Raw genomic sequence first — 23,871 nt, forward strand, 5'->3', positions numbered from 1 at the left:
AAGATGAGGTTCCCCCAGCTGAAAGAAGAAGCAGACATCAACCACAAACGCTGCAGAGGAGCTTGGAGAGCATCCAGTCCAACCTACTCATTTTATCTATAAGGAGTCCAAGGCCCAGAGAGGGACGTGTCTTGCCTGGGGACACACAGCAAGTCAAGACTCAGCCCAAACCAGAGTCACAGAATGATGGCTCTGGGCTAGAAGACATTTCTTGACTTTCTACTGAGCAGAGAAAAGGGGGCTTCAGAGGGTCATACTCTGCTTGACTTTTGGAAATGTGGGAGCAAGAAGAACAGCCATCAAGGCCCACCCAGCCTATGGCGAGGTATCAGAACAAAGAAATGGAACATTCAGGCCCACTGCCCACAGCCTTGTCTACCTAGTGGCACTTGAGCCAAGGTTTGATGGGCTTTCTGTTGTACCCATTGATTTATTCCACCACTTACTCTATGTGCCCAACACTGTGCCAGGCCCTCAAGTTGAGGAGGAGGACAAGAAGAAGGTGCCAAGGAGGCTACAAGTTGTCTGTTCGAATGCTTTGAAAGAAAGATAATTAAGTGGACAGTCATTCAGAGATTGCTGTATGCCAGCTGCTTGCCCCATATTACTATGTCAGAGACTTACAAGGCAGTTCCTATTGTTAGTCCTACTTTTTCAGATGATGACACTGAGGCTCAGAGAGACTAAGAGGCCCTAGATCCTACAACTGATGTGGCAGAGCAAGAAGTTAAACCACACCGTTTGCTCTTAACCATTAGGCTGTACGGTCCCCCGGGATGGGCTTTAAGAGCTGGAGTGCGGCCGGGCGCGGTGGCTCAACCGCCCGGCGCGGTGGCTCAAGCCTGTAATCCCAGCACTTTGGGAGGCTGAGGCGGGCGGATCACGAGGTCAGGAAATCGAGACCATCCTGACTAACACCGTGAAACCCCGTCTCTACTAAAAAATACAAAAAACTAGCCGGGCGAGGTGGCGGGCGCCTGTAGACCCAGCTACTCGGGAGGCTGAGGCAGGAGAATGGCATGAACCCAGGAGGTGGAGCTTGTAGTGAGCTGAGATCCTGCCACTGCACTCCAGCTTGGGGCACAGATCGAGACTCCGTCTCAAAAAAACAAAAAAAAAAGAGCTAGAGTGATGAGATTACCCCCACCACCCTGTGATCCATCACATCCTCTTTATTTATTTATTTATTTATTTATTTATTTATTTATTTTTGAGACAGAGTCTCACTCTGTCATCCAGGCTGGAGTGCAGTGCAATGATCTTCACTCACTGCAACCTCTTCCTCCTGGGTTCAAGCAACTCTCTGCCTCAGCCTCCGGAGTGGCCGGGATTATAGGCACCTGCCACCATAATCGGCTAATGTTTGTATTTTTAGTAGAGATGGGGTTTCACCATCTTGGGCAGGCTGGTCTTGAACGCCTGACCTTGTGATCTGCCCATCTCGGCCTCCCAGAGTGTTGGGATTACAGGTGTGAGCCACTGCACCTGGCCCACACCCCTCCTTCTATCCCAGCCAAGGTGAGTCAGTCCCTCCTCTGAGGCTTTTATAAATGCCTTCCATGGCCCCTGATTTTTGGCCTTGTCTTGGAATTAATTGTTGGCATGTCTGTCTCCCTGGCAAGTTGGAGGGCAGAAATGACCTTTGCTCAGCCCTGAATCCCCAGTGCCTAGAACAGTATCTGGCATATGGCAGGTGCTCAATGACTGGTTATGGAAAGAGTATAGCTGGGTAATATAGTATCCCCATATGAACAGAAAATAAAGCCCAGTAGAGGCTTAGGCCCACGGGAGGGGCAGGAAGAGAGTTTTATCAGTCTCCAAATGTCCTGAGTCTAGCACACTACCTGGAATATACTAAGTACTCATAAGTGCCCTTTGGAGTGAGTATGGAGAGTGCTCCAGATATGAGGCTTCCATGGGCCTGGGGGATGGACTCAGGAGGTTCGAGACTGCATTTGGATTGCGGCCAGAACTCAGGGCCCCTCCTCAAGAAGTTTGAAGCCCAGCCAGACCACCATGAGAGTCTGCAGAGGACTGGGGTTCAGGGTACTGGGGGCCTCTTTTAGGAGTGCAGGCTGTTCCTGTGGACTCTGCCAGGGCTGGGAGCTGGGAACTGGGGGGTGGGCTGGATCAGAGTGAACAGGAGCGGGCAGGCTGGAGTTGGGACACATTCTCCAGCCTCTTCTGCTTGCAGGTGCCTGAGGACACCTTTAAACCTCCGCTCCCTTGTAAAACTTTTCCCAGCAAGAGGTAGAGGTAGGACAAAAGGCTGTGCCTTGGTCTCCAAAGTTTAGGAGAGGAGCCATGGAGATGGACAGAGAGAGGTGAGGAGAGAGAGACCCAGGAGGCCTCTGGGAAGGGAAGGGAAGGTTGCTGAGGAAGGAAGTCTGCACTTGAGGCCAGCTCTGCCTCTGGCACCAGCCCTACTGGGCCAGGGTCCCAGGGATTTATTGACTAATCCTCAAGTGATACACTTTCCATGATTTATTCTCTCTCCCGCTTGCAATCTTACAAGATCCCATTGTCTCCGGACACGGCTGGCCAAGGGTCTCCACCTCGGGAGCTGCTGCCTCTCATCCACTTCCGGGGGGAATGGACACTACCTACCACCAAGCACCACGACCCTCCCCTGCCCTCTCCAGGCCTAAGAGTCAAGCTGCCAGGCCACCAGGCAGTGCCAGGTACGAGGATGGCAGCACCTAGCCAACCCGCGGAGAAGGTGGTGAGCTGGGTGACCTCCTGAAGCTGCAGGAGTTTGTGCCGGCTGATGTGTTGCTCCACCGAGTCTTGCGGGGAGGCAGCTGGCGGGTGAGGGCGTGGCTACCAAGGAAGTGGGTGTCGGGTACTGGGCGAGGGGACAGAGCTAGGTCACAGTCGAGGTTTTCACTGACCCGAGTGGGTGGGGGTAAAGGGAATTTGTAAAAAGTTTCTTTCTTCATTAATGGCCTTTTTTCCCTATCCGAGAGCCTGGGCGCGGGAGGGAGAAAAGACGGGCGGGGGCAGGGCAGGCCCTCCGCAAGTGACACTTAATTCCCGGTCTGGACTGGGCCGGCGCTTGAAAGCAACTAAATTAGCAAAACAGAAGTCAACTGTCGATTGCTTCATTGGAGGATTAAGTGTGATAAATGGGGGGTTTGTTCGCTCTCCGGTCCAGATGTTGTGTCTAAGTAAGGGTTTTTTCAAAAAAAAGTTTTTTTACATTCTTGGCCCAGGGCCCATATATATTTTGGATACTGCTGGGAGTATATAATATCATTGGAAAATGATGCGGTCTGCTAACCTTTTAAATAACATTTCCTCCCTCCTCTATTTTCTAATAGTTTGTTTTTCTTTCCATGTTTGCCTTTTATTGGGGGAAATTTTTTTTGGAAATTAATGAGGCTCAAGTTTGGAGACCAAAATAAAAAAGGGGTGGGGGAGTGTGAGAGGTGGATGGGGTGTGGAATGAAGCTGAGTGGGGGGAGGGCTACTCTGTGTCTTTTAAAGCGCTCCTGGTTTGATTTTCTTTTTTTTTTTTTTCTTTTAATTTTCTCTGCCGAGGCTGCCCGCGGCCCTCCGGCGGGGCTGCGTGGTGGCGCGAGCGGGCAGGGCGCCCGGGACTCTCCGCCGCGCCCGGCGCCCGCTCGCCCTGCCCGGGCCGTGGGGCTGCGCGCCGCAGGCCTCCGGGAAGAACCTGCCATTCCCCCCGCAGCCGGGCCCGACGTGAGAGGGGGTGGGGGTGGGGGCGCCTCCTTCCTGAGTGAAACCTACGGAATCCGGCAGGAATTCGGGCCTCCCAGATTTAAGAAAACAAACAAAGGAAAGATTGTCAGAGAGGGGCCGCCAAGAGCCGCTGGGCCGCCGCACTGCCCTCCACGCTCACCCCCGGGGCGCCCGGGCCTCCCGGCGGGGGCGGAAGGCGAGGCTGGGGGGCTCCCCCGGGTGGTCCCCGGTGGGCTTCCCTGCCCTGGGTCTTGACTAACCTCTGTTGAGTCATCCTCCTGTCTCTAGAGCTAAAGAGGCCCCAGGGCGCATGGGAAAGGAGGGTGCTGCCGAGGTGGCTGCCTGGGGACGGGCCCTACAGAGGTCATTCGGGGCATCCCCTGCCTCTAGGCAAATCCCCACGGAGTCCCATCCCGCACCCTCCCACAGCGTCCAAGGCGAACCCCTGTCTCCAAGCCCAGGCTTGGGAGTGAAATCTCGACGGCTCAGGTTCCTTCTCTACGCAGTCCCCCAGCCAGACTAGGAATGGATCACCGCGCGGGTGGGCTCAGTTCCCGGCTTCGCCCGGGTCTAGGAAGAATGATAAAAAGTGAGAATGTAAAGGGAGGAGATACTATAAAACAAAAGGGGTTAGACACCTATAAGGCAGCAGGGACACGGTGGTAAACATGCGGGTCTCCTGTGCTCCCACCGCTTGCGTTCTTCCCGGCCGCGTCCACGTTCGTTTCCTTCTCGTTATCTTGGTCTCTCCTGATTCTGTTCTCGTGTCAGTCTGCCCTGCCTCTGTTTCTCCAACTGTCTGTGGTCTCTCTCCCTCTCTGCCTTCTCTGTCTCCTTAACCTGAATATGGCTCAGTGCTTCTGGCTTTCTCTTTGTCTCTGAAGCTATACTCCGTGTTTCTCTGTCTCAGAGCTGATGCTGTCTCGTGGCCTGTCTCACTGTGTCTTCTCTCCTCCTCTTCCTCCTCCTCTCCTCTCCTCTCTCTCTCCCCCTTTCGTCCCCCAACCCTCCTCCCCCAACCATTCCTCTGCATCTCTCCACCCTGCCCCCGCCTTAGGTAGCCCAGCGGGCGGGCGCCGGGCCAAGGCCGCCCTGGGCAGGGCCTTGCTGGCGCTGACAGAGCCTCGCGCCTGCGGCCCAATTAGCGCGCGGCGCGAGGGACGCTGCATCTGGAATTGCGCTGCGCTCACGGCCAAGGCCGATTGTTTAGTCTGCGCGGCGGGGCGGGCGGCCCGTGCGGTGGCCCCACATCTGGAGCCTCGGCCAGACGGCCCTGCTGGCGGCTGGCCGGGGTGCGTGTGCATTTTTAACTCCGGGATTTGCTGACAAGTTAAGAAGTCAGAAAGTCAGTGACGGCGGGAACTGGCGAGGCACTCAAGGAAGGGAGGGGCAGGCGGAGGCTCGGGCGCATCAGCCGCGGCGGAGACATGCTCCGGGGCGCGCACAGCAGCTCAGTGCTTTGGCCCAGCGCGGCCTTCCCTCAGTCTACCCCCACCCGTAGCTGCCCAGAGCCGCAGCCGTGCGTTGACTTTTCTTCCTTCCCGGTCTTTATCCTCTCTCCCACTTCTCCTTTCTCTTTATTTAGTCCCTGAACTATCCCGAAATCCCACACTTCCCAGCTGGCCAGAGCTCCTTGGAGGTCAGCCTCTAAGAGGGAAGCCCTGGAATCTCAGGGCTCCCATACTCTGGAGGAAACACACAGAGGGCCAGAGAGGGCCAACAAATTGCCCGGAGGTGGCTCGGTAGTTAAGCGGCAGAGCTAGGACCAGAGGCCAACTCTCTTGACCCCTAAAAGGGCTCTTGGCACAGCTCCAGGTCTCCCTTGGGGCTGATCCAATGTGAGCATTCTCACATTGTCAGAGTTCCTTCCCATCCTTTAAAAACGTGCTTTTGCACTTCCACTCATTCATTTCACAAATATCTGTAGCACACTGTGTGCCCGGCCTGGGAAACACAGCGGTAAACAGGACAGGCATGTCCTGGTGCTGCAGAGCTTACGTTTTAGCGGAGAAGACAGAAATGTTAGACAGACAGAAACTGCGCAGCAAACAAACTATCCAAAGTTATAAACTGTTGAGGAATAGGAACAAAATTGCTGTTTATTGAGTAACTATTGTGTGCCAGTCACCATTATAGATATTTTCATTGTAACCAACTGATCAAATCTTCATTATGTCCTCATGAGGTAGGCATGTGTCCCTGTTTTGCAGATGGACAATTCGAGGCTGAGAGAATTACATGATTTATCCAAAGTCACACACGTGCACAGGTGGTGGAGCTAAGGTGCAGATTCAGGTTTGACTTCAAAACCAGGGCTCTCGCTCCAACAGTGGGCTGCAAGGGCTTGAAGGACAATGGTACAGTTGTCCAGAATTGGGTAATTGACATCCAGGTGGTATACAATTTATTCTCAGCAGCAAAACAAGTATTTACCAGGCCACTGCTGTAAAGATCATTACTAGCATTTGTGTACTGCTTTCTTATTTATAAGCCATTTTCACTTGCATCATCTTCTTTCATCTTCACCACAACTTAGAGAGGTAAGTATGATTATCATTTTCATCTCTGCCTCTGGAAACTAAGACCTGCCACGTTGCCCAAGCTTCACTTGAGTTTTAAGAGCACTCCCTGCCCCAGCACTCTTTCTCAGTAACAGAGAGCTCCATTTCTTTCCACATTTGGCCTAGTTTTTCCTTGTTCTGTTTTCCATGGAAATAGAGCTCAGTGCTCACCCTCATCCCCAGAAAATAGTGATTATATCATGCCTTTGAGATGTTTCCCCCAGGAGCAAGTAGAGACTTTGTAATGTGCCATGGACTTTCAGCACAGCGTCCTGATGAACCAGCCTGCTTTTCTCGTTGTGCAGCCAGGCAGACCTAACTGTTTAGGTCTGCCTGGCAGACCCACAAAGCCACACAGGGTTAGAAACCTTGGGTTCTATCCAGCCTCTACTGTGTGACCCAGCAGGTCGCTTACCCTCTCTGGACTTCAGTGTCCTCCCCTTTGAGATGGGAGATTTGGGATAGAGCAAATTTACTTTTCTTGGATCACAAATTCCTCTGAGAATTTGCTGGAAGCTTCAGGTCACCAACTTAGAGTGGCTTATGTGTACACGTTTACTCAAGCACTCCATTTTTACATACACACACACACACAGCCACACACACACACACACACACACACACACACACACACACATATATATATTTTTTTTTTGAGATGGAGTCTTGCTCTGTCTCCCAGACTGGAATGCAATGGCGCCATCTTGGCTCACTGCAACCTCTGCCTCCCGAGTTCAAGTGATTCTCGTGCCTTAGCCTCCCGAGTAGGTGGGATTACAGGTGCCCACCATCATACCAGCCTAATTTTTGTATTTTTAGTAGAAACAGGGTTTCACCATGTTGGCCAGGCTGGTCTCAAACTCCCGACTTCAGGTGATCGGCCCACCTCGGCCTCCCAAAATGCTGGGATTACAGGTGTGAGCCACCATAACTGGCCATTTTTTACTTATATTTTTAAGGGACTTAAGGAGTCTTAAGGGTTATCCGTGGGCTCCCTAGGGATTCCAAGACCCCCCACCCCCACCCCTCCCACCGCCAAGTTTGGAATTGCTGTACAAAATGGTTTTTACATTCCTCAGACATCCGTAAAACCCACTACTGACCTAGGTAAAAGGAACCACAGGCCATCCCTGGTAGGCAGAGAAATGTGGGATCCTTTTCACTGAGGAGTCAGCAGATCTTACCCCATGGCCTTTTCTATTTCCATGTTTTACCTTTGGGGTTGTCTTGGAATAGGAAGAGGCAGAAGTCATCCCGCTAGTGCCAGGGGAACACACCTTTGTGCTTTGACCACAGAGTGAATAACATAACTAGGTACTTCTTGGTTGGATCATGCCTAGATAAGGGAACCTTTCCCTCCCCTACACACATCATCATCATCATCACAGCCGCTTCTTACCTGTTCTGAGCATTCCCCAAATGTCATTCCAGCTTGTTCCAACCTGGCTATGGCATAAGCAGAGAAGGTAGAAAGGTCTCAATTTTATAGAATATGTGGTCCAGAGTTGTCCTATGTCTTGCTTAGCATCACACAATGAATTAAAAACTGAACAATAGTGAGAGTCCAGGTTTTCCCAGCTCTAATGTCAAACCTCCTTTTGGTCCACAAATACTTACAGTGTGCCTACTGTGTGCAAAATGCCATGCTGGAGGCTGTCAGGGCTTGAAAAGTGATGATTCAGCAGAGGATGCGGTTCGTGCCTCACCCCATGTCCTCTAGCCCACGTCTCCACTCATCTGCCACTGTGATGGGAAGGTGTCAGCAAGCCCAGGAATTGTCCACCCTAAGCAGCCTTTCTGCTTCTCACCTGCGGGGTTTCTCCAGTGCAGGGGCCAAGGGAGCTTTACTCAGCCTGCAGGACAGCTGGGATTTAACACTGCAGGGGCAACCCTCAAGTTTTTTTTTTTTTTTTTTTTAGACGGAGTCTCGCTCTGTTGCCCAGGCTGGAGTGCAGTGGCGGGATCTCAGCTCACTGCAAGCTCCGCCTCCCGGGTTCACGCCATTCTCCTGCCTCAGCCTCCCGAGTAGCTGGGACTACAGGCGCCCGCCACCTCGCCCTGCTAGTTTTTTGTATTTTTTTTAGTAGAGACGGGGTTTCACCGGGTTAGCCAGGATGGTCTCAATCTCCTGACCTCGTGATCCACCCATCTCGGCCTCCCAAAGTGCTGGGATTACAGGCTTGAACCACCGCGCCCGGCCACCCTCAAGTTATTAATAAGAGATAAGAATGAGTGGATAAGCAACCTGGCTGCCTTGGGACTCCGTGGGACAATTCCATGGTGTGTTCTCATGATTCCTCAGTGAGCCCCCATTGCCCCCAATGAAACTCAATCATTAACCACTCTTCACTGGCTTTTCTCCTATCCCATCCCTATCTCACTTCCCCGTTCCCTCCCTCCAGCCTCCAGTGATCACCTCCTCAGTAAACTACCTGCACACAAGTCTCAGGGTCTGATTTCAGGGGAAACCAAAGTAGGACATGCAGAGACACATGTGCAGACACACACACACACACACACACACACACACACATCTCTGTGAAAAGATGAGGCACAGAGAAGAATCATTCCCAGTCATGACTGGGTGGCATCAGTAATAAAGGCTGACATGTCCAAAGCTCTAAGACTATGCTCCTCACTTTGCTAAGCACATTCTACACTTGCTTCATTTATTTATTTTATTTATTTTTTATTTGTCAGGTGAGAAGTAGGCATCATAATTATACCTATTACAGAGAGTAAGAAACTGAGGCTGAGAGATTAACCTGCCAAGGTCCCTTAGCTAAAAAGCCTGGCTGTGTACCTAGACCTATCCACCTCCCAAGCAGGTGTCTTGTAAAGACTGCCTAGGCTGTCCGTGGCTGGTGCTACAGGAATAGAGCCCAGAGAGGACTAGGGATGGGGAGACTTCCTAGAGGAGGTGGGGTTTGGCTTGGCCTTGAAGGACAAGATAGGCTTCCAGTTCTACCCATCCAGGGCAGGCCGTATGGAAAACAGGGAAAGTTCTAGGCAAAAGATGAAGAACTTTGAAAATAACAGTGAGGAATTGGGTCCAGCTAGCGAGGAATGTGTCTTGGAGCAGGTCGAGGCCAGGCTGTGGAGACCAGAATGTCAGCCAGCAAGGTGGCCTCTTCCCCACTCCAGCCCGAAGGCCTGTGTTAGAGAGGACTCACCAGGAACAGAAATGGTGGAGGCTGGGGACTAGACAGCAGTCCTGCTCAGGCATGGAAGGCAGAGAGCTCACACCTGGTCTGCACCCCATTTCCTGGCCAGGCACCCCTGGTCTCAATCATCCCCCATTTCCAAGTAGTAAATAGATGTATAAAGCAACCGTTTCCATTTAAAGCTCTGCAGACCGTAGGGAGGAGGGCCTGCAGGCCATCTGGGCCCTTGTTTGGCAATGTTTGTGCTCACAACAAACCTGATAGACAGAGATTTATCGCCGTTTTCATTAGCTGGGGTTGGTTTGGTTTGCTGCTTTTCCACCCCCTCCCCCCTACACACACACTCCCGAGTTACAGATTTATGGTGGGTGGGAGGACCAGGGACTCAGAGAGAGGGGAGGAAGAAGGCCGAGCAAGGTATGGACTTGAAGCAAAGGGGATGGGGTGGGGATTCGGAGGATGAAGAGGTGGGGGTGGTGAGGAGTGCACCAGCTCTAGAGAAAAGACTGAGCGTGTGTGTGTGTGTGTGTGTGTGTGTGTGCGCGTGCGCACTAGCATGCATGTTAGAAGGTGGCTGAAAGACAAGTGCAGCCACATCCCCTCAACACACACACACACACACACACACATACATCTCATAATCACCGTAACTGTTGAGCATAGAAGCTGCTGAAATTCTAAGCTATCAGCACCAGCACTGGGCCCAAGGCCGGGAGGGATGCAGACCTTTGGCAAGCTCAGGGTCCACTCTGGTCTCACCGTATTTAACAAATGCCTATGTAGCATTCCTTCTGTCCTGAGACAGATCTTCACTAATTTATCTATCTAGTGAAATTAGCTATCTTCACTAATTTCACCCTTAAAGCAACCCTCCAAAGTGGACACTGTATCATTTCCCTAATGCTGGTTCTTTCCCTCCCCTCACAGCAGGGTATACACACCACCCATCTCTGTAGGAAGGGGCCTGGACTTGAGTTCCCAGTTGTAAATATCATTTTGCCCCTTGGCGCTCCTGTGACGTTCCCGTGGGCATCCCCTGAGGACCCCTTCTTGGGTTCTTTGCACTCCCTCTCCTCCAGCACTTCCCACCCCCAGCCAGGCTGGCTCCTTCCCTGTCCACATCTTTTCACACACAGTGTCTCCTGCCCAGTGTGCCCTCCCCACACCTTCACTCATCAAAGTCCTTCTAGCCGTGCAGCCCACGTGGACTGCCTCTGTGAGGCCATTCCTGAGCTGTTCCCTGAGGTTCATGCCTTCAGTGAAAGACACTGAGAGCCGCCCTTGGGGATCATCCTGAAAGAAGAGGAAGAAACCAGAGAAGGTTGGCTCCCGCCTCTCACAAGCAGAGTGGCTCTACTTTTTATAGCAGAGTTCTGTGTCAGATTTCATTAGAGCTAATTTTAAGAGGAAAAACAAGGTTTAACCCAGTGATCAATTCTAACTGTCTCATTTCACAGGTGAGAAACCAAGATCAGAGAGGGTGAGTGACTTGTCCAAGTCACACAGAGTTCTTGTCAGGGCCACAGGACCAGGCTTTCCGACACTCTTTCCGTGGGATAGTTTCCCCAGAGTGTATGCCCATCCTGCTAGGAGACTGGAAGCTCTAGAGAGCAAGGACCAGGACGCGGCATCTCTGTCTCCACTCAACAAGCATGTGATGCCTGAGTGTTATTTCACAGGCATTTGATCCCCAAGGCTGGCAGCTTTCGGAGGGTCCATGTTATTAGCTTGCTTCCACAGCCCCCAGGTAGGGACAGGCTGTAGGGCTGAGACAGGGCTAGAGTGTAGAAGGGGGAGTTCCTTGTCCCTATAGAATCCCCTCCGTCTGGAACACTCACTGCCAAACAGAGCTCTCTGCCTCAGGATTTTCAACACACAAAGCACCTGTCTTTCCAGACCCACCCATAGTCATGTCCCTTGAAAAGAAAGGGTTGATGGGTTGGTTGGTTGGTTGGTTGCCTGGAAGGCCCTTAGCTATAATCTGAAGGAAACCAAAAGAACTTCCTCTCCCCAACAAACCAGAACATCAACCCACCGTCAGCCTGCCTCAGTATCTACCATCCCATCAGAGTGCCTCCTGTGGGACATGGCCTTGGCTCCAGAAAGTCCCACCTCTTTCCTAAGCAGGAGTGTCCCACTAGTTCTGACTAAGGCAGGACTCATCGAAGTCAAGAGTGGACTCTGGAGCCACACAGTCTTGGATTCTAGTCCAAGATCTGCGGCTGAGAAATACTGAAATACTTAACCTCTCTCTGCTCTGGTCTCCTCTGGGAAATAGGGATAAGAATATCTGGAACAGTGCTCAGAGGATTATTAAAAGAAGTGAACAATTTGTCTCAACTTCCCTGATGGAAAAAAAAAAAAGGATTGAATGAGATAACCTGTTGGGGCACTCAGCACAGCACTGGGCCCACTGATATCTTCCTGTGAATGAGGTCCTCCAGGATTAGCAAGTGGGTTGCGTGGCAAAGTCCCCAGGGAACGAGAGGATGGAGCTGGTGGAGCTTAAAGACACAGAGAACAGAGGGAGTTACCCCAGGCCACAGACAGCCCTGGTGGAGGAGGGAGAACAGCTTGGTCACTGAGCCCCCATCTGCTATGGGGGATCTTGAAAGTGGGAGGAGAAAAGTCTGGCACCAAAACCAACGTCTGCTTCTCTGATTTGCCAGGAGCTGCCCCTTAGCTGGGCTTAAAAGTTCCTTCCAAGGGGTCATTTCACATAACAAACTTTCATAGAACTCACTACATGCCAAGCACTACATCTTCCCCCAGTAAACTAGGCGGTTGAGGTCATGAGGGATTATTATGGTTATCCTGTCTTACAAGAAGGCAGCCGATGCACCAGGAGCTAGTAACCTGCTGGGGACACACAGTCCTAAAGAGCAGAACTGGGCTTTGAACCCAGGCGGTCTGCCTGCTCTTAAACCCCTGGACACTGGGTCAGCTTCCTCGCCAGCCGTTGGCCACGCCTCCAAAGCCCTCTGCAGTCAGTTGCCTGACCAACTTTTTCCCTCCTGGGGTCTCATCAAGTCTGCATTTCTCACTGTCAGGCTGGGATCTGATTCTCTTTCCAGTTCGATGGAAATTACCAAGGTCCAGGGGCCCAAGGTTGGGGAGATGGGGGAAGGTGAACAAGACAAATAAGACATAATCCGGGCCCTCGTGAGTTTTCCACTCACCCCTCTTAGACCAAGCGAAAGTACAAATGGAGGCCCACATTCCATATGTCTAAATATTTAAAAGTTAAAAATCAAGTTAACAAACTGTTTAATAAAATATGTTCTATTCTCCTAGGCTGACATATACACCTTCTAAAGATCTGGAAGGCCAGATTTGAATTTAGAGTTCTCAGGCTTATTGGAGTTCTGCACAGGGACACCGCACAGGGAGAAACTCCCTCTGCTCCTCCCGAGCCCTGCCCTCAGCCTGCCTCTTCTCTTCCCATCCCACCTTCACCTTAAACTAGGGCTTCAAGAGCACATGTCTGGATACTGCAATCTGCACACGAAACTGCTGACCACATGCCCCACACTCAACTCACAGCCAAGACACAGGTTACCCTCTGGAGGTTGGACCTGGGGAGGTGACCTGCAGAGGTCCTGGATGCAGGGTACAGGCCCTTAGGGCAGGGATTTCTAGGGCACTGGGCATCTGGAGCATGGTTCAGGAGTAGGGGTGGCTCCCTCCTTCTGGACAGACTCCTACACTGTGAGGAGGGCCAAAGGAAGGCCCTAAGTATAGGGCCCCTTGTCTAAAGGCACTGGAGCTGAAGATGGGTCACTCTTTATTCCTTCTGCTTTCTAATCCTTTTGTCTGATCAGCCAACTCTGAACATCCTGGCAACTTTCCTTTCTAAACAGTTCTCCAAGCCCCATCACAGCCCCTCTAGTCCAGACCACTCTCATCTATCACCATGTCACCACAACAGCTTCCTAACTGGTCCTCCAGGCCCCAGTCCTTCACCTACCCCTCCACAGCCAGTGATCTTTTTTGAACACAAACTGGATCACGATGCAGCCACGCTTAACACTCTTCTGTGGCTCCCTGCTGCATACAGAAGACCCAAATTCAACTTGGCCATTAACCTTGGTGTCCAGCCCCTCTCAAGCCCTCCAGCCTCAGCCTGCCCTGCTCCCTGCCTCTAAATGATGCTCTGGCCTGTCTACGCTGCCCCCAGGTCCCTGCAAGACATGAAGTACACATTGCAGTGTGTGCTGCTCCTCTGCCCCACTTTCTCACCTCCTGTCTCTACGAATTCCTTCTTCTTGAAGATTTGGCTTCATGGTCAAACCTGCAGCAATCCTTTGTTGTCAACAGCCCACTCCCGTCTCCAGGTCTGGCAGGGAGTCCCCGGCTTGTGCTCTTATACTAGTAACTACACTGTATTATAACTATCACTAATTTAACCACTTCCCAATACCCCGACCATTGCCATCTCTTGCCTGGACTATTGCAGTGGCTCCCAAATTATTCTCCCTACTTCCACTCTTGCCCCTTCCTCCAGGCTGTCCTCCACCAGCAGCCAAAGTGAGCCTTTTAAGACATGTGTTTGGCCGGGCGTGGTAGCTCACGCCTGTAATCCCAACACTTTGGGAGGCCGAGGCAGGTGGATCACCTGAGGTCGGGAGTTCAAGACTAGCCTAACCAACATGGAGAAACCCCATCTCTACTAAAAATACAGAATTAGCCAGGGTAGTGGTGCATGCCTGTAATCCCAGCTACTCGGGAGGCTGAGGCAGGAGAATCGCTTGAACCCGGGAGGTGGAGGTTGCGGCAAGCCAAGATTGCACCATTGCACTCCAGCCGGGGCAACAAGAGCGAAACTCCATCTCAAGAAAAAAACACATGTGTTTGGGCTGGGCACGGTGGCTCACACTTGTAATCCCAGCACTTTGGGAGGCCGAGGCAGGCACATCACCTGAGGTCAGGAGTTCGAGACGAGCCTGACCAACATGGCGAAAACCCATCTCTACTAAAGATATAAAATTAGCCAGGCATGGTGGCACGTGCCTATAATCCCAGCTACTAGGGAGGCTGAGGCAGGAGAATCGCTTGAACCCGGGAGGCAGAAGTTGCAGTGAGCCAAGATCACGCCACTGCACTCCAGCCTGGGCAACAAGAGCAAAACTCCGTCTCAAAAAAAAAAAAAAAAAAAAAAAAAAAGGACATGTTTACTGACATCACCCCCTGCTCAATATCCCCAGTGGCTCTCATCTCACTATAGGATCTGAAGACCTGCCGGGACTATAGCATCCTTCATGATTTGCCCCCTGCTCCCTCTACTCTTCTCCCTTCCTCCTTCCCTCCCTCACTCTTCTGCAATCACACTGGTCTCTTTCCTTGCTCCTCGTTAAATTCAAAGGCATTCCTGCCTCAGGACCATTGCACAGGCAGTTCCTTCCTTTTATTCAGGTTTCTGCTCAAATATCCTCACCTCCAAGGTCCTTCTCTTCCCCCCTACTTTGTTTTCCTTCACACATTAATCTCCCCATGGCAGATTGTATATTTCTTTGCTTACGTGTTTCTGTCTGTTTCTCCTTCAACCATCTAAGCTCCACAAAAGTGGGGACTTTATCTGTTTTGTCCACCTCAGTGTCCTCAGGTCTGACACATAGAGGTGCTCAAGAAGAATTTGGCAAAGGAATCTTCTGTTTATGTTTTCATGTCCCAGCTAGAATATGTCCCCCTGAGAGCAGGGCCTGTGGCTCATTCATCTCAGTATCCCCTCTGCTTGGCCTGTTGCTGGGCACATAAACACATGACTTCATTCAGATGGTGAAAGAATGGAGGCCAAGAGCATGGCCTGTGAAAAGGCACCACAGTGGGCTTGAGCTGAGGGCACACAGGGTAGATGGAGCTGGAAAGGTGAGGTGGGAGCAAACTACAGAGGGGCTGGAAGGCTGGGGGAACTTCTCTGTAGCTTAACATTGCAATGGCTCCTATCTAACATGGAGCCATTGCAAGATCTTAAGCCAGAGAGAAGAATTTTACGCAGCAACTATATTTAAAGCTGGGCATGGTGGCTCATGCCTATAATCCCAGCACTTTGGGAAGCCAACACAGGAGAATCACTTGAGGCTAGGAGTTTGAGACCAGTCTGGGCAATATAGTAAGACCCCCATCTCTATGAAAAATTCAAAAATTAGCTGGATGTGATGGCACAGTCCTGTAGTCCCAGCTACTGGGGAGGCTCAGGCAGGAGGATCAATTGAAATCTGAGAGGTCAAGGTTGCAGTGTGCTATAATCATGCCACTGCTCTCCAGCCTGGATGACAGAGCGAGACCCTGTCTCAAACAAAATAAATAAATACATGCGTGTGTATGTGTGTATGTGTGTGTGTGTGTGTGTGTGTGTATTTAAAGGAACTCGGGAGAAGAGTAATCAGGAAAGCATGGAGAGACGGAACTGACTTAGATATTGCAAAATCCCCCATCTCAGAATATCCCAGAAGCAAAGCATCATCTTGAGTTGGACACACCAAAGCTTGTCTCCTGATACTTCTGGGCCTCTTTACACTGGCTCAGTCCACTTTCTGACACTGAAAATTGGTTCTGGACATAAGTGCTCCAATCACCCCTAGGAATGCTGAAATTTGCATAAGAAGGTATCTTAGAGAAAGGTTAGATGTGAGCGGTTCCCTGGGGGCAAGGGCTGGGAAAGGGGCAGGAAGAATATGGTGGCTCTGCCCCACGGGAATAATCGAAGGCCCCTATTTGGCACCATCACTCACGTAGGGCTTGGTTGTCCAGAAAGGCCTGGGAAACAGGGCGACAGAGTGTCTCGGGTCTCCCCTCCCCGCTGCCCACCCCCCAGGCTTTACTCTGGGTCAGTTGGAGCCTCAAGTGGCTTTTAAGCAATTAGACCGAGCAGTGGGTACTTTCTAATCTAATTGTTTCAAAAGCCCTTGAAGGGTTTGAGTCTGAGCTCTTAAAATGCCAGAGAAGGGGGAAATCAGTGATGGTGGGAAGTATGCGGGGCCCAGCTCTCTTCCCCTACCCCTGTTTCTGCTCTCCATCTTCTTGAGGATGGAGCGAGTGGACAGTTTAGAGCAGAAGGGTCCCTCTTCCCCAGGCTCTGAAGGTTTTGTACCCACTTCCCTGCCCTACCTCAGGTATCCAAGTAACTGTTTAATCAAAGTCAATGCCCTCCCCACCAAATTGATGAGAACTAGGGCCGTCCAGTAGGGTGACCCTGACCCCAGTGGGCAAAGCATCTCACCATCACCCAAGAACACATGTCAGCAGCCTCACTGTGATTACATACCTACTCATGGGCTGGAGGCTTGGGATTTTTTGAAAAGCTCCTGACCTTGAGGAGACCAACAGCCTGACAACAGAGAAAGAGCTGCTTCAAATGAGCAGAAATGAGAGGTTGAACTTAAGAAAGATGCAAAAGCAGTGAGCTCCGGGAACACCAAACTGGGTGGGAGTAGGGCCAGAACTGGAAGAGAGAATTGAGGAACACTCCATGGTGGAGGTGACATTTGAGCTGAGCCTGAAGAGTCTGTAGAATTGTGCAGGTCAAGTTAGAAAGAAGGATACATTATGAGTTCAGGGAATGAACGTGAACCAGAAGCGATCATGGGAGGGTGGAGGGCCCTAAGGACTCTCATCCATCCCATCATGCTCTGACTCAGTTTCTTTGTCTATAAAATGGATCACTAGACTGGCTTAGCAGATTCTATTTGTGTTCTCCTGAGCTTTCGAGGTCCACAGGAAAGCTTTGGACCACTTATGGGCCAAGTGGGAGAGCAGAGGAGGCAGGGTCTAGACCTTTGCCTTCAACTGGAGCTATAACTCTTAGCTGTTTTATATTTTGGATTTCGGTATACTTTTGAGTCATTCTGTCCTCTGCAAACTACTGGGTAGATGATTCCCTGGATATCTTCCAGCTCTGAGCTCAGGGTCTTCCTCATTATCAACCACTTCCCTGCCAAGAAGGACAGAGAGAGAAATCTATGCAGAGCCCTGAGGGCCAGCGGAGTGGAAATTCTACCCCAAGTTCTGATGTCCTGGATGTGCTCCTGCTCAGCTGCCCTGGGGAGCTCAGCCCATGACCAGACTCAGAGGGACTGATGGATTTGATGCCTGGAGATCTATCATTAAAGCACCTCCCTTTTCATTTAGGCAAAGTCTCCCAATCTTTTTTCATGAGGAGAAATTACCTTTCCTTCCATTGAAGGTGCAAAAAAAGACAGCTTGGGTTGCTGCCAATATACCTACATGCTGTCAGAGGGTGTGGGTGTCATTACCCACAAAGCTCAGAGTTTGGACAGCAGCCCACCAAACAGCTTAGAGGTGTCCCAGCTAAGGCTTCGAGATAGGATGGAGGGTCTCTAGGAATGCCAAAGGAAATTGTTCAGCAAATCAAAGAATGAATGAACAAATGAAGAGGCCACTGCCAAAATGCCCTTGAAAGGATCACTTTGGAAACTGTTATCGGTCATGTTTACCTTGGTGTGAATTAAGTATCTTAGGGCAAGAGTTGCTAGGAGGAAGGAAAGGTTTTGGAAACTGGATGTCACTATATAAGGAAAGAATAATACAAAAAGAAAGATGATGGGTGCAAGACAATCACCCACATAACTTCGTCCTAGTCTCAACTACCCGCAGCTCCCCACCTTCCCTCAACCCATCCCCAGCCTCCTCCTCATACCCTCTCCCTTCTTTCCTCCCTGGAAATCCCAGCTCAGGGCCCAAGTGCTGAAAGGTGCTTTAACGTGAGTGAAAAAGTATTTGGCCTGGAGCAGGGGGACCGAAAGGGGGTGTCAGTCTGTGCCATCTCGAGGGGTGTGGCCTGCTGCATGTAAACATGGAGGAAGGGAGTGGCTTCCGGCCTGAGCTATGGGCCCAGGGAAGGACTGGAAATTCCTACTGGCCTTCTGCTGTCTCCCCACCTGCCACTGCAGCAACTTCGCTTCACAAACAAAACAGAGACGGAAGTCAGTGGAGTCTTTGCAATGACATCTGCCCCTGCTCAGGTCCTCCGCCCTTGGGAGGTCCCACGACAGACCTTGGCTCCAACTTTCAGCACCCAAGACCCCAGGATGGCCACACTCTCAGGGGCCCCTGCCCTGGCCCACTTTCCTGATCATGTTCTCTTAGGAGTGACTTCTAGCTATAAAAGCCCAGGTAGGCTTAAAACAAGCAAACAACAACAACAATAACAAAACCCACTTTCCATGGTTCTCCCACAGTTATAGTTTGAGAAGTCAGATGTGTAACTTAGAGCAGGTCACTTAACCTTTCTGGATTTCAGTGTCTTCCTCAATGGACAAAACAGGTGGGAAGACAGTTTGAAACATATAAGGCGCTCTACAAGGGTCAGGGATAAATACTAGGCCATTTAATTGTGGATTCAAATCCTGCCTCCACCTCCCACCAGCTGGGTGATCTTGGGCAGGTTATTGAGTTCTTGGTGCCTCAGTTTTCTCATCAGAGGTGCTCCTGTGACCTATCTTGAAGCTTTGGGAGGTAGATTAAATGAGATAATGGATGCAAATCATCCAGCCCAGGCCCCACAGTTGGTAGAGGTTAGTTGTCTATTGCTATATTTTGTTGAAGATGCACCATTATTTTATGTGTAAGATGCACCATTATTTTATGTGTAAGATGCACCATTATTTTATGATCCACTAAGAAAGAAATACCGCTGTCAATGAATTGTGAGACACCTTGAAATGGATGAGATACTGTACTACTGGAAGGACAAGTGGGGAGTGGGTGGGAAATGGGAATGTCAATCTCTACAGCAATAGTTTCCCACTTAGGATGCATCCAGGAATCCAATGCCCAGCCTGCATCCCAGTTAAACCAAAACCTCTGGAGTATGGCCAGTAATCTTTCTGTGACTTGGTTTCCCCATATGCAAACCCGAGATAATTATAGAATCTACTTCTGGGGCCATTATATGAGTTGATTCATGTAAGTGATTTAGAACTATACCAGGCCCACGGAAATGCTGAAGTAAATGTTAACAACTATTCCTCTCTCCACCCCCAGGTCCTGGCACAGGCTAGGTGCCTTCTGAGTGTTGGTTGATGCAGGAATAGACATGATCATGTGACTGCTGCCCTCCCTCCACCCCCCGTCCAGCAGGGAGAGGCCCACTCTGGCCTCTGGAAGCCGGAGAAGAGGCTCACCTGCCCAAGGGCCTTCTGTCCAAAGTTCAAGGGAGCCCCACCCCTCCTGGATGCTCAGCTCACCCCACCCCCCACAGGCAGGGCTACAGTGTGGTGGGCACTGCCACACCCGGACCTGCCACAGCCTCTTGGAGTCAGTGACAAGAACCAAATGTCCCCCAGCCTCCACTCCTCCCCTTTCCTGCTTTTATTATTTTCTTTTCCATAAAGATTAGTCTGTGTTGCTCCTCTATCAAGGCCTGGAGGATAAACATGTGGTCCGGAGGCAGAGAAACCCCAGGCCTGAAGGCCCCACTGCCCCCACCCCAGCAGCATAAACCCGGGGCTTTTAAGCAAGGAATGGTTTTCAGTAAATCTCTCCTATCAGCAGAAACCTTTGAAAGAGTTTGTTTAAAAGCCAGGGAGATAAACAGCAAGGAGAAGTGTTTGTTTAAGATGTATGTTCTGTGTGGCCACTCTGGGGCCCGGATTTACATCTCTGGGGAGAGGAGCCACTCGGAGGCCAGGGTGGGGGCCTTCCAGGGGCACCCTGGGCTCCCAGTGTGGACTTCAGCCCAGGCAGGGACCCATGTGCTCAGGGGAGGGAGGTGAGCTGGACTGCACTTGCAGGTCACTCCAGGCTTGGGGCAAAAAAGCAGGGACTGAAAGGAGCTGCAGGAAGGGAAGAAGCCCTGTAAAGGAGGGGAGGGTGCCCGGAAGGACCTGCTGGTTGGAATGCAGGCAGAAATCCCCTAGGAAGCCACCACACACACACACACACACACACACACACACACACACACACACAGACAGTGTTCAGAACAGGCTCAGGCTCAAGGCCCATCCCAAACAGCCTCATACTCAGCAGCCCAATACACAGCTGGGTATGGCCGGCTCTGTGACCTTGGACAAGCCACCTAACCCAGAACTACAGCCCTAGTTCCTCTCTGCTATGAAAACAACACACCTGCCTCAAAGGGTTTTGAGTTTTCCTCCTGTCGTTTGACGAATATGGCTTGTGCACTTACTGTATGTCAGGCACTGTTCTGGGTGCTTGGGATGCAACAGTACACAAAATACAGCCTCTGTCCTTTTGGAACTTAAAGAGGAGGAAGATAGGCAATGAGCATAATAATCAGTAAATTAAATACTCTTCAGAAGGTGACATGAGCTATAGAAAGAAATAGAGCGGGTACAAAAACCTGGGAAAGGATGGTTAGGTTGGACCTCCCAGAGAAGGTGGTCCTTGAAGGAGATGCAGGTATCTGAGGGGAGAGAAGCTCAGGCAGAACCCTCAGCCAGGGCAAATGTCTGGAGGATTGAATCAAATACCTTAGGGTAGGTGCTGAAGCATGGTCCTGTGGTCAGTAAATAACGTCCAGTGTTGTCATTTTACTGAAGCAGTTACTGAGGCCTGGGATGGGCAGGGAAGCCTTCAGGGAGGATGCAGGACTTAAGCTGGGTTTCCCCTGGAATTCCTTCTCCCTGCCAAGTGGAGAGAAAGGCTCTGCAGAACAGCGTCATGGAGGTGGAAAGACAGGAGAAAGATGGCAGAGCTCATTCCCCAAACCCAGTGGTGCCCAAGGGGTATATGGACCAGTGCAGCTGGATTCTCAAGGAAAGTCCTTGGCCTGGGTCAGGAGTCTGGACTCCCAGTTCTGGCTCTGCCCTTTGCTGGCAGGTGATTTGGGCAAGCGATTTGAAACTTCTTGGGTCCTTCTTTTCTCTACAGTAAAATGGGAATAATATATCCTCCCTTCACTGAATTGGTGGAGAGGATGAAAAGAGATATGGGGCCAGGCGCAGTGGCGCAGGCCTGTAATCCCAGCACTTTGGGAGGCCGAGGCAGGCGGATTGCCTAAGCTCAGGAGTTTGAGACCAGCCTGGGCAACACAGTGAAATCCCACCTCTACTAAAATACAAAAAATTAGCCGGGCGTGGTGGCATGCGCCTGTAGTCCCAGCTATTCGGGAGGCTGAGGCAGGATAATTGCTTGAACCCGGGAGGTGGAAGTTGCAGTGAGCTGAGATCATGCCACTGCACTCCAGCCTGGGTGACAGAGTGAGACTCCGTCTCCAAAAAAAGAAAAAAGAGAAAAGAGATATGGTGGGTGTTTCTGTCTGGAACATAGCAGATGCTCAATAAACATTGGGTTTGCATTTGGGGCCGTCCTGTGCCCTTTCAGACTCCTTTTGGGCACTTTCCCAAAAGGATGAGGCAGAGGTGATGAGTCTACTGGGTCCCAGACTTGGAGGAGAAGATGATGAATAGCTGAGCATGGTCCCCATGTAGCTGAAGGGCTGTCCCTCCCGAGAAAGCCTAGATTTGTTCCAAAGGGGCTCCAAAAGGAAGGAAGAAATTTCATGGACATAGATTTTCATTTGAACTCAGGAGGAATTTGGCAATGGTCCGTGCTATGTAACAGCAGGATGGACCTCTATAGGGACAGCTAGCTCCTGCTGTTAGGAACTGCGCAGGCAGAGGTGGCCGAGTTGTTTTTGTTTGTTTGTTTTGTTTTGCTTTGCTTTGTTTTTTGAGACAGAATTTCACTCTTGTCACCCAGGCTGGAGTACAATGGCACTATCTCGGCTCACTGCAACCTCCGCCTCCCAGGTTCAAGTGATTCTCCTGCCTCAGCCTCTCGAGTAGCTGGGATTACAGGCACGTGCCACCATGCCTGGCTAATTTTTGCATTTTTAGCAAAGATGGAGTTTCGCCATGTTGGCCAGGCTGGTCTCGAACTCCTAACCTCAGGTGATCCTCCCACCTCGGCCTCCCAAAGTGCTGGAATTACAGGCGTGAGTCACCGCACTCAGCCCTGTGTTGTGGATAGAGGTAGAACAGAGAGGTGGTGACTCCTCTGCGAAGTTCAGACCCATTGGCTTCTGGGGTCCCTTCCAGCTTTGAGATTTGGGGATTTACCTCCATTCCTTCCCAGGTTTCACAGTCCATCAAGATCTACCCATACACTAGATTTTTTCCAATCCTTCACGGAAACTTGCCTGATCCCCGTGTCCTTTGGATTCAGTCATGTGATGGGCCAGCACATCTGAGAGATGCATCCATGCTAAATTCAGAGTGGTCACAGATTAGCACATTAGTCCTTCCAGATAACCCAGGTGCAGGTTTACAGGGTCTTGGATCTGTCAGCTTACAGGTAAAAGGAACGGTGGAACTTCTAGCACCGGGGAGGGACCAAGGGACAGATATGTTTGGGAAAACATGCCTGAGAAGTTTATCAAATAGTGCCTAGTACCTTCCAAATCCTTCTTACAATAAGATTAACTTTAGCTAAGATCACAAACCAGAGCTCAAAGATCTGAAGGGCCGGAGTGCCTAATTTGGCCCCTTTTATGAGCCAAGTGAAGTGCCAGGGGATCTCTGGACACCTTCTCCTTGCCCTGTAGACGCCTTGCCAAGGAGAACCCGCTCGCCTGGCAGCTGTAAGCCAGCACTTTTCTTTTCAAAGCCTCTGAGTCTCCTTTCCCTCCTCCTCCTTCCTTCCCACCTCCCCCATCAACCCCCAAAAAAGGAGGATGCCCCTTCTGTTGAGTACACAGCCTGCAATTTTGCTGTCAAATCTCAGCCAGGAGGTCAGTGTTGTGACTGACTGTGTAAGGATCGCTCCCTTAAGGGTAATTACACTAAATTCCCCTCTGAAGGACAGCTCTCTCTGGATAGAATACAAGAAAACTCCGCATCCCCCATTCACGGAAATTCATGATTTCTGTGGCTGTCACTGGCACTCTGGCAGCGAGACACTTCGAGGTGCTCCAACCACTCAGAGGTGAGTATGAAGGCAGTGGCCGCGGCAGGACCCAGACCATGGAGGTGGGAGGCCAAGCGGCAAGATTAGGGGTGTGGGGTCCAGAGGGACCCCTCTGAGGAGCTGGGGTCCTGGGTGGCCAAGCAGGAACTGGGCCACAGACAGGAACATCTTCACCTGAGCTAGCCACACCCTGAACAGGGAATGCAAGGTCTCGCCACTGACATTCACCCCATGGGGGATACCCCTACACATGCACTCATTCCTTTGTTTAACAGGTTGCCTTAGAGCACTCATCACCTGCCCTGCACTGTACTAGGCACTAAAGGGGGACCTGCGATGGGGCAGCAGCCCCCTCTGCAAGGGCTGGAGTGCTCATAGGTAAAACAAAGCACTTACATGTGAAAGGTGAATAAATATCCAAGCCTCCTCCATCCCCCGAATCATCCCCAGGCCCTATCAGAGGGGCAACACCCTGACCCTTGTCCCCACCTGCCCTGAGGGAGGCTGGCAGCTAGACCCTTCAGGTCTAGCAGCCACACTTCCACTCTTCCCAC

The 23,871-nt window shown here is 51.1% G+C and overlaps 1 long non-coding RNA gene across 1 annotated transcript; it reads left to right on the forward strand.

The window, feature by feature from the left end:
* The first annotated feature begins 2,159 nt into the window (after positions 1–2,159).
* On the forward strand, positions 2,160–19,913 carry LOC119626840 (uncharacterized). Its single transcript, XR_005243026.2, has 3 exons — positions 2,160–2,324; positions 2,516–2,681; positions 19,430–19,913. It is a non-coding gene; the product is annotated as an uncharacterized lncRNA (long non-coding RNA).
* The last annotated feature ends 3,958 nt before the right edge of the window (positions 19,914–23,871 follow it).

The sequence above is a fragment of the Chlorocebus sabaeus genome, chromosome 17 (assembly GCF_047675955.1).
Source record: "Chlorocebus sabaeus isolate Y175 chromosome 17, mChlSab1.0.hap1, whole genome shotgun sequence".
Classification (NCBI taxonomy): Eukaryota; Metazoa; Chordata; class Mammalia; order Primates; family Cercopithecidae; genus Chlorocebus; species Chlorocebus sabaeus.